The 10,099-nt window shown below is 36.5% G+C and overlaps 1 long non-coding RNA gene across 1 annotated transcript; it reads left to right on the plus strand.

The window, feature by feature from the left end:
* Positions 1-3,828: 3,828 nt before the first annotated feature.
* On the plus strand, positions 3,829-5,064 carry LOC127157716 (uncharacterized). Its single transcript, XR_007825987.1, has 3 exons — positions 3,829-4,132; positions 4,405-4,542; positions 4,841-5,064. It is a non-coding gene; the product is annotated as an uncharacterized LOC127157716 (long non-coding RNA).
* The last annotated feature ends 5,035 nt before the right edge of the window (positions 5,065-10,099 follow it).

A 10,099-nucleotide genomic window follows, 5' to 3' on the forward strand; every position in this document is an offset into this window, starting at 1 on the left:
TATTTATTTAAATAATTTGTATTTATTTAAAAATAGTAAATTATATATAAAAATTAACTTTTTTAATTAACTAATTTTAACAGTAATATATATATATATATATATAAAATATAATTATAAAATATAGAATTATATAATCACATTTAAATAAGTAATATATACGCATGCTATTAAAAAAGTGATATTTTAAATAATACATTACAATTGCCATTTCACTACCAATAAACACAGATTTTCTCTTTTCTCTTTTTTTTTTTGTTTTTTTTTTTAAATTCCCAGCAGCTGCATGATTTCCTTTGATGCAAAATCGAATCCACGTCAGACAGGTAAATTAGTAAGTTTACAAATTTATTCAGAAGTTTTCAGAAATGCAAATTAGCAACAGAAATAATCATAACTTGAAACTGAAAAATTTGAATTAAGTTTCAATAAGAAGGTCAATCCTATGAGGCGCCACGTAGGATTTAAATCAAACTTCGCTTATCAATACATACATAAAACACGTGCATATACACCTAGTAATTACTTGCGTATACATGTATACTGTTGGATGTTATACATGTATGTGTGTATACACATATATATATATAAGCCAACCTCTCTACATGAAGATGCTTTAAAACACGAGATTATTTACTTGTATGAGGTTTATGTTTGCAGTGAAATTAACTATTGGTTTTGAGTGTCCTTCTTGAGTGAGGTGTGTCTTACATGTAATAGGAAGTGGAGGGTGTTTATGTAATTTCTTCTCTTTTTTTCTTGATTACTTTGTGTGGAGAAGCCTGGATTGTATTGGGGGTTTATAGAGGATGGGCTGGCTAACAATACCTTTTATTTTGAGGGGCAATGAGTTTTTGGTATTTGATGTATGTTAATTATATTTGTTTTTGTCATATTTGCTTATTTGTAAAAACAAATTCTATTTTTTTGGACAGAAGTTGATTATCATTTTTTTGTGGTCACCCTTCGCCTGAAGAGTGTTTTTGGGGTTACATATATATGAAATACACGCAGACTAATATGAAATCCATACCAATACATTTATTATTAATGAATACATATACACTTGTGAATAACTTGTATATACACATATAAACTTAACGCATGCATACGCTAAAAACACTCGCTTATACGTATAAACTTGATCCATGCATATACACCTACAACAACACGCACATATACATATAAACTCGCTGCATGCAGACACACCTGTACATACTCGCATATACATATAAACTTGACCCATTCCAATTGACGATCTAACGCACGTTCCTTACTTTTAATTTCTAACAATTCTTTTTGCTGCTCAAACGTAAAGGTACAATTCCCCAAATCACGTCTTACCTCTGCCAAAAGCGGAGTTGAAGCTCCTTTTGGTGGCACTTCCTCCACATCAGATTGCGTATCCAAAGTCAAAACCATTCTTTCCACTAATTTTTCTTTAACAGCTCTACGAAATTGTTTTAATTTAGCTGTTTTAGACAAAGCGACTTCAATATTGAAATGCTCGCTCGCTTTACGCTACTGATCTTTTGTAAGACCATCAAGTTTCTCCTCCGTAGGAGCAACTAAAAAAAATCCTCCAAATTATCCATTATAAATGGTTTACAAATTTGACCAAAAAACAAGGAACGAATTACATAAAAACGAGTCATCATATCTTCCTGATCTTGATGTTTGATTAACGGGACATTGGCAGAGGTTGCAAAAAAGTACATGTTACTTTTCAAAAGGAGTTTTCAGAGCTACCCCGTAAAATTAAACTAACTCAACCCAAACCTCTTCGGTGCGCCCACATGCAGCTCAACTGCCACCACAAACAGTCTACCCGCGTCTGACACACCAAACATAAAAAACAAACTAAAATAAAAAACAGCGTTAATCGCTCTGTACCTACACAGGGTTAACACAAAGCTCTAGCGGTCTAAACCGCAATCCTCATTTCTTACAAATCAAACCAATGCAACACAATGCCAACTTACCCTTAATCAAACAATCACAACGAAATTGAGCTCTTCTTTCCAACACCAGAAAAATTAACTGGTCATTTCTCCCAGTTCCTCAAAGACGAGCCCCCAAATGTTACAAACTACCTGGCTCACGGCAGTGTAACATTAAATGGAGAGGCCATGCACAAAGTAAGTTAAATCAAAATAAACATTTATTTAAAGTAATTAGTCATATTAAACAAAGACAAGAAAACAAAAGATAAAGTATCAAAAGAAAACAAAAACTGGTGCTGGAGAGAAGTCAAGCTCAGATCGAAACACACGCTGGAGGACACAAATCCTTTTGTTAGTTGATTCATCACAGGTAACCCCTTTCACCTGCGGCTTGTCTCCACCCTGCAAAACGTACAAAAGAACAGAAGACAACACAAGCGCCATCTAGCGACAAAACAATGCAACAAAAACAAAATTAAACAATACGAAGGCGCAAAATTAAACGAATACACAACACAACAACAGAACCCACGCCACCTAGAGGCGAACAGATCCCGATTAGGGAACAGGTGCTACCCCGGGTCGTAACAATACGAATCTGTGATGAATTGATAATGACAAATGACAAATGAGGCCAGTAATACTGGAAAGACTCCATGCAGCTCATTAACGAATACAGCGCACTAAGGAACATGGAAGGAGATACCTGTACTGGCCTGGCATGTCTACAGAGATCCAGAATATGGTTGAAAGATGTACAGTATGCCAGCAGCTAATGCCAAAGAACCAAAAAGAGCCATTGAAACCCCATGAACTGCCAGAGCTTCCATGGTACAAGCTGGGTGTGGATATATTCAACCTCAAAGGTCAGTCATTTCTCCTTACTGTTGATTACTTTTCAAAATACCCAGAAGTTCAACAGATTCCCGACAAAGCTGCACAGTAGTTGGAAAACTGAAATCTGTATTCGCTAGGCATGGCATACCCAAGGAGATCATAAGTGATCATGTGCCATTTGCTAGTGCAGAGGTGCGTCACTTTGCAAAAAGACTGGGGCATAAACTGGAAATATTCAAGCCCAGGGTACCCACAGTCTAATGGGATGGCAGAGAGGTCCATAAACTTCCTTGAACAAGAGGGGAACAATCGCCACTTTAATTTACAGCCCGCAGATGTCACACTTACCCTGTAACTACATGGAACAAGAGTATATTTCCCCAGTAATTGTAAAAAGCTTACGTATAGATACACCAAACGTACGATTTAATAGAACAGGTACCTGTTAAGTTTTTAAGTAATTCCATTATAAATTATTTGTATATCTGTTTGCTACCCCGTTATCACCCAAACGTAACATATTGCTCCCTTATACTTACACGTAGGTACAATATAAATACGAAACATACACTGTAACTTTAGTTCACTTGCGCAGTTCTTTGCAGGTTGCATATCTGGTTGTTACCCCCGAATTACCAAAACGTAACATAGCCTATTGTTCTCTTATACCTACACATACGTACTAATAGGTACACTATAATTACAGAAACGTACACCGTAAATTCAGTATACTTATATAGTTCTTTGCATGTTGCATATCTGGTTTGTTATCCCCTTATTACCCAAATATAACATATTGTTCCCTTATACCTACATGTGCGTTCTTTATAGGTACACTATAATTGCAGAAACATACACCGTAAATTCAGTATACTTATATAGTTCTTTGCATGTTGCATATCTGGTTTGTTATCCCCTTATTACCCAAATATAACATATTGTTCCCTTATACCTACATGTACGTTCTTTATAGGTACACTATAATTGCAGAAACATACACCGTAAATTCAGTTTACTTACGTAGTTCTTTGCGGGTTGTAATCTAAAGCGTTACCGCTTTGCAAATTTAGCTGATTTGCACCAAAAATATGTTTGTGGTTTTGGCCATTTGACATTTGAGTGTGGCGGTGGGGTGGGGGGAAATTACACACCTAAGGAGATGCTTAAACTCTGCCAAAACCTTCAGTGAAAGAGTGAGTAATCATGCATAATCATGCTTTAGAAAGCTGCATTGATCTTGTGATGATGCTGATAAAAAGGGCCAGTCAAGGATCCAGGATCATAAATAGCCTCTACATCGCTTGTCCTCTGAAGAAGACTCGCACATCATGCTTGAACTGTCAGCATCAATGGTCAGTAATGTTCACATGTTTTATAATCTGTTATACTGTTTGTTTTATTCAATTAGTTAGAGGTAGTCATTTACTCTTAATCATAAAGGTTCTTTATTTGCATTGATGGGTCCATGTAGATCGTTCTGTTCCACAAAAGGCTCTAAAAAAGGATCCTTAGGTTAATAAAATGTTCTTTACACAAAGAAAAACATGGATATTTTAAGAACTGTTAGTATCAAATGTTACATTTAGTTATTAATAGTGTGTGTGCATATGTTTTATTTCTTTAGAGAGTCATTGTAAAGGTGGTCATGCTTCTGACTGGACTCTGTTTCTTGGGCATATATCAGTCCAATGACATGCCTAAAAGAAAATGTCACTGTGGACACCAAAACTGTCGACCATATTGTTGATTTCTTCGAGCAGAAGTAAGTCTGTTTCCAGTGTCTATTAAAAAATAATATAGCTCAAAGTTTGCATGAAATGTTAGAAATGATGGCTTTTCACACAGAAATGAATACCCAGGGTTAACTGCTAAACCTGGGTAAATTATGAGTAAATGTGAAACAAGATAACAGAGGATTTACTCAGGGTTTAGAATGACCCAGGTTAACTATTTTAAGTGTAAAAAGCCCTGTTAAATGAGAAAGCACAAAAAATTTGAAGTAATTGGTTGCTCATTGATTAAAAATTATAATAATAATAATCATTATTTGCCTTTTTCAGCTTTAACAGGTTTCAGAGAGCCGATGATGGCCATCAGTACACATCAATGTGCCAAAGCATCTGTGTCAACCGGACTTCCATCGTGCACAGAATGAATTCCTGACTTAGGAGAATGCCACAAATATAAAAAATGCTATTACTGATGAAGGCAAGGCGCAAATTATACCCCTGAAAAAGTGGAGAAGATTAAGCACACAGCAAACTTTGTGTAATCACTTTTGTAACAGTTAACAATAAACAGCTTTTCAAAACAGCAAAATTGGCATTTTCTTCATTGCACAGACATTCAACAATTGTGACATAAGCTATTAACAATGTACACTCTTTAGTAATTTTTTAAAATAATCAATAATACCAATTAATACATAGAAATGTAGGCATTTTGTAAGTATCTGAAAATCGCTTCTTATTATTTTCAACCACACACACACATATAAATATATATATATATATATACATACATATACAGTATAAACCAGTACAAACAATTCTAAACAACATGTACCCAAGTAAAAATGAATTGCTCTTAAATGTATTACAAATTGTACTCCTAACATGCTTACCTGAAGTGCATTAAAATGTTGAATTGCATTTTAATATATACTAGAATATGCTTAAAATATACTAGAATAGTTACACTTTTAAGAAATATGTTAAAACACAAGCATACTCTTTGTGACATTTTAGTGCATTTACAGAAATCATGCTTATTTTACTCTTACTTCAAGTATATTATGTTTACTTTTTTTAAGAATGTACTACAATGACACAGCTTTTAGGTTGGTTTAAAGTATATGTATCTTAATTATAAACTATATGTAGACCTACTGCAATATATTTTAAATATTTATGCAATGAACATGTGTTTCAGTCTGCTTTCAAAATAAAGATGTCTGTGTAGTCACATGCTGTACCTCATCAAGTGTAAAAGTATATTTTAAATAATGTAAAGAAGTACAATTATATAACACATAATGACTGTAATGACTGGCAGTGTTGGAGAAAGTTACTTTTAAAAAACTCCCTGAAAAAGTAACTAATTACGTTACTTATTTTTATGGAAAGTAATGCGTTACATTACTTTTGCGTTACTTTTGCATTACTTTTTAAATCTGGGCAGGACTTGCTTCTTTGTTTTTAATATAAAACAATTCTAATGTAAAAGCCCTTTTACACCAAAAATGAAATGAATTCTCCTCAGGCTGAAAGAAAAGTGTATTTATGCAGGAGATCACTCTTCAGCTATATAAAAAAAATGAAGCACAAATGTTGCATCATCGAAGGTCAGCAGCAAAGACACTGGTTAATAAAATGGGATTAAATACATAAAGGATATTTGTTTTATTTATTGCAGGGTTGTGTCATATTCTGAGTTTGCATGTCACTGTTTTTATTCATTTTGAAGAATACTGAATCTGTTTTTTTGTGAGTGAGATGAATTAATGCATGTTCACATTTAGTTTAAAATATAGAAACATCATGTTTACTCCCAATTTCCCAACAGGAGACTTGTCAATCAATAAATTGAGTGACGTCTGTTAGATCCTGCCTCTGACTGACGTAGCAAATGATGGCTCACCTGATCTGACGATGATCTGTGGGTAGAGTGAAAAATATCCGGCCTAATGAATCAGTGTTGATATTCCGTCCAGTGGTTGTGATTACACGACTGCTAAGGAATGTGAGTAAATGAAAAATGTAAGAGAAACATCTGACATCAGCATCCGTATTCAGGGGCGTCGCTGGGAACTCTGGGCCCTGTGCACTGACTCAGCTAAGGGGCCCCCCCAAAAACTAAAAATCACGTAGGGGGTTAGTATGTGTATGTATGTGTAATATTGTGTTATGCCGTTGTGTTATTAGCACTGATAATCGCGGTGGTATTGAAGTGTTTTGTAACCACAGCAGGAGTTCATTTTAGACTATTTGCTCTATTTGTGAAGGCGGACTAAACCATTTCGTGCAAGGGAGAGGGTGCCTGTCCTCAGACACTATATGTACTTGGCCACCATTTAATACATCAATCAACTGATGCATTTACCCAAAATATTAGCATTTACATTAGTTAACAACATTTATTGTGATCTTAAAATTATATTTAAAGGGAAATAAAATTTCACTCCTCAGGGGCCCTCCCCCCACTTGGGGCCCTGGTAATTTAGTCCCACTTTTCACCCAACTACGACGCCCCTGTCCGTATTTACTGTACTGTCAACTGTATTATTTAGGCTTAACTCGTTTTTTAGCCTCAAAATCAGTTTGTGTATAGACATTTTTTAAATAGTACAAACAGCAAGACGTATTATTAAAACATATAAATGGAATTCTACATATATACTTTACAATAGGGAAATAACTCAAAACTGTTTGATTTTTGGCATCGATGAATCCATGTTGATCTTTCCGTTCCACAAAAGGCTTTATATGGTGAAAAAAGGTTCTTTAGTTTATTAACATGTTCTTTACACTAAAAGTTTTAAATGTTGCATTTAGTTATTAATAGTGTATGTGTGTATGTTTTATCTCTTTAGAAGGTCACTGTGTTTCTGATTGTACTCCTGCTGCTTCATCATTCAAAAAAGAGTGTTGAAGATGACACTGTGGACATCAATACTCTTGGCTTAACTCGTTTTTTAGCCCCAAAATCAGTTTGAGTATAGGCATTTTTTAAATAGTACAAACTGCAAGACGTATTATTAAAAGTATATTAATGGAATTCTACATATATACTTTACAATAGGGAAATAACTCAAAACTGTTTGATCAGGTGTATTTGCTGAGCTCCCAACCCAAAAAATAAATAAATAAAAAATGAAAGGCAATGGTAGACCATTTCATTCTGTGAATTTAATTTATGATGACCATCCTGCAAGAAAACCCCAGGGAAAGGGCTGTTTCTTGAAAGCATTTCTATGTCTTGTTAAATGTAGGCTCACAAATGGGAGTTTAGACAGCGTGAAATCACTGGTTTTCTCAAGACAACAACAACATTTTAACAAAAATTACACTCTTTAATGACAAAGGACTGTATGCACGGATACTTCGTTTTAGATAAGCCAACTCAATCATTTCTGCTCAGCTGCCAAACTCTGTGCAGTAACACTTTATTTTGATAGTCAAGTCTGTGTTGGCTGAATATATTAAACAGCTTCTACAGTTAAAGATAACAATTTTAAAATGCAGTTTTAATCAAGTATTTGTCATACTATTAATAATTAACTTATTTAATTTGTATATTTAACTAGTTCAGTATTTAAATAAATAACACTTCTAGGTTTGTTGGTGTCTTAATGTGTTTCAGCCTGCTTTCAAAATAAAGATGTCTGTGTAGTCACATGTGCATATGCTGTACCTCATTTATATTTACATTTATTCATTTAGCAGGCGCTTTTATCCAAAGCGACTTACAGGTGGGGAATACATCAAGCGATTTGTCCTAAAGAGGCAAAACGACCTACGAAATGCTCAAATTACCATATAACAGGCATTGTTCAAATAAGTACAAGCTAGAAAGGGAAAAAGAGTAGAGTTTTTTTTTTTTTTTTTTTTTTTTTTTTTTTTTATGTCAAGTAGTGTCGAAAGAGATGGGTTTTCAGCAAGTTGTAAGGGAGTTGGCATTCCGGATAGCGGTGGGAAGATCATTCCACCAGCTAGGAACGGTGTAAGAGAATGTTCTGGTAAGTGTTTTTGTGCCTCTTTGTGACGGTACAATGAGGCGTCGCTCACTGGCGGATCTCAGAGTTCTGGAGGGAGTGTAGATTGGTAGCAGTGAGTGGAGGTAGGCGGGCACCGAGCCTGTGGCTGTTCTATATGCAAGCATCAGTGTCTTGAATTTGATGCGAGCTGCAATTGGGAGCCAGTGCAGGGTTATAAAGAGAGGTGTGACATGGGCCCTTTTGGGCTCGTTGAAGACCAGTCGTGCTGCTGCATTCTGAATCATTTGTAGAGGTTTGATTGTGCATGAGGGAAGACCGGCTAGAAGAGCATTGCAGTAGTCCAGCCTGGAGATGACCAGGGCCTGGACAAGAAGTTGTGTGGCCTGCTCTGTAAGAAAGGGCCTGATCTTTCTAATGTTGTGTAGGGCAAACCTGCAAGATCGAGTAGTTTTAGCAATGTGATCTTTGAAAGTCAGCTGGTCATCAAGGATAACACCAAGATTTCTGGCAGAACTTGATGGGGTAATTGTTAAAGTACCTAAGTTGATGGTAAAATCATGCTGTAGAGTCGGAGTGGCAGGGAAAATAAGGAGCTCAGTCTTTGCCAAGTTGAGCTGTAGGTGATGTTCTTTCATCCACTCCGAGATGTCCGCCAAGCAGCCTGAGATCCGTGCAGCTATTGTTGGATCATCTGGTTGAAATGAAAGATAGAGCTGCGTGTCATCAGCATAGCAGTGGTAAGAGAAGCCATGTGCCTGTATGATGGGCCCCAGTGATGTAGTGTAAATGGAGAAAAGGAGGGGTCCAAGAACTGATCCCTGAGGAACCCCAGTGACCAGATGATGTGCTTTAGAAACCTCCCCTCCCCAGGCCACCCTGAAAGACCTACCTGTGAGATAGGATTCAAACCAGTGAAGTGGAATCCCTGTGATACCCAGTGATGAGAGGGTGGACAGGAGGATCTGATGATTGACTGTGTCAAAAGCAGCAGAAAGATCCAGCAAAATGAGTACTGATGATCTGGAATCAGCTTTTGCAATCCGCAAGGCTTCAGTAACTGACAGTAGTGCAGTTTCAGTTGAGTGGCCACTCCTGAACCCTGACTGGTTAGCATCCAATGAACTGTTCCGTGCGAGAAATAGTGATACCTGGTTAAAAACGACTCGTTCAAGTGTTTTTGCTATGAATGGAAGGAGAGAGATCGGTCTATAGTTATCTATAAGTGAAGTATTTAATGTAGGTTTTTTGAGCAGTGGGGTTACCCGAGCCTGCTTGAATGCAGTGGGGAAAGTGCCTGTGAGGAGAGATGTGTTGATGATGTGTGTAAGTGCTGGTAAGAGTGTAGGAGAGATTGCTTGGAGGAGGTGAGAGGGGATAGGATCTAGTGGGCATGTTGTAGGATGACTGGAGAGGAGAAGTTTGGCTACTTCTGCCTCAGAGAGGGGACAGAAGGAGAAGAGTGGGGTGTTAGCTGTGGATGTTGTCTGTATTGTTTCCTGTATGTGTGGAGACGGGAACTGGCTGCTAATAGTTGTCGTTTTGTTAGTAAAGAATGTGGCGAAATTGTCGGCTGTTATAGAAGTGGTGGGAGGTGGTGCGGAAG

Source organism: Labeo rohita, unplaced genomic scaffold (assembly GCF_022985175.1).
Source record: "Labeo rohita strain BAU-BD-2019 unplaced genomic scaffold, IGBB_LRoh.1.0 scaffold_1176, whole genome shotgun sequence".
NCBI classification, from domain to species: Eukaryota; Metazoa; Chordata; class Actinopteri; order Cypriniformes; family Cyprinidae; genus Labeo; species Labeo rohita.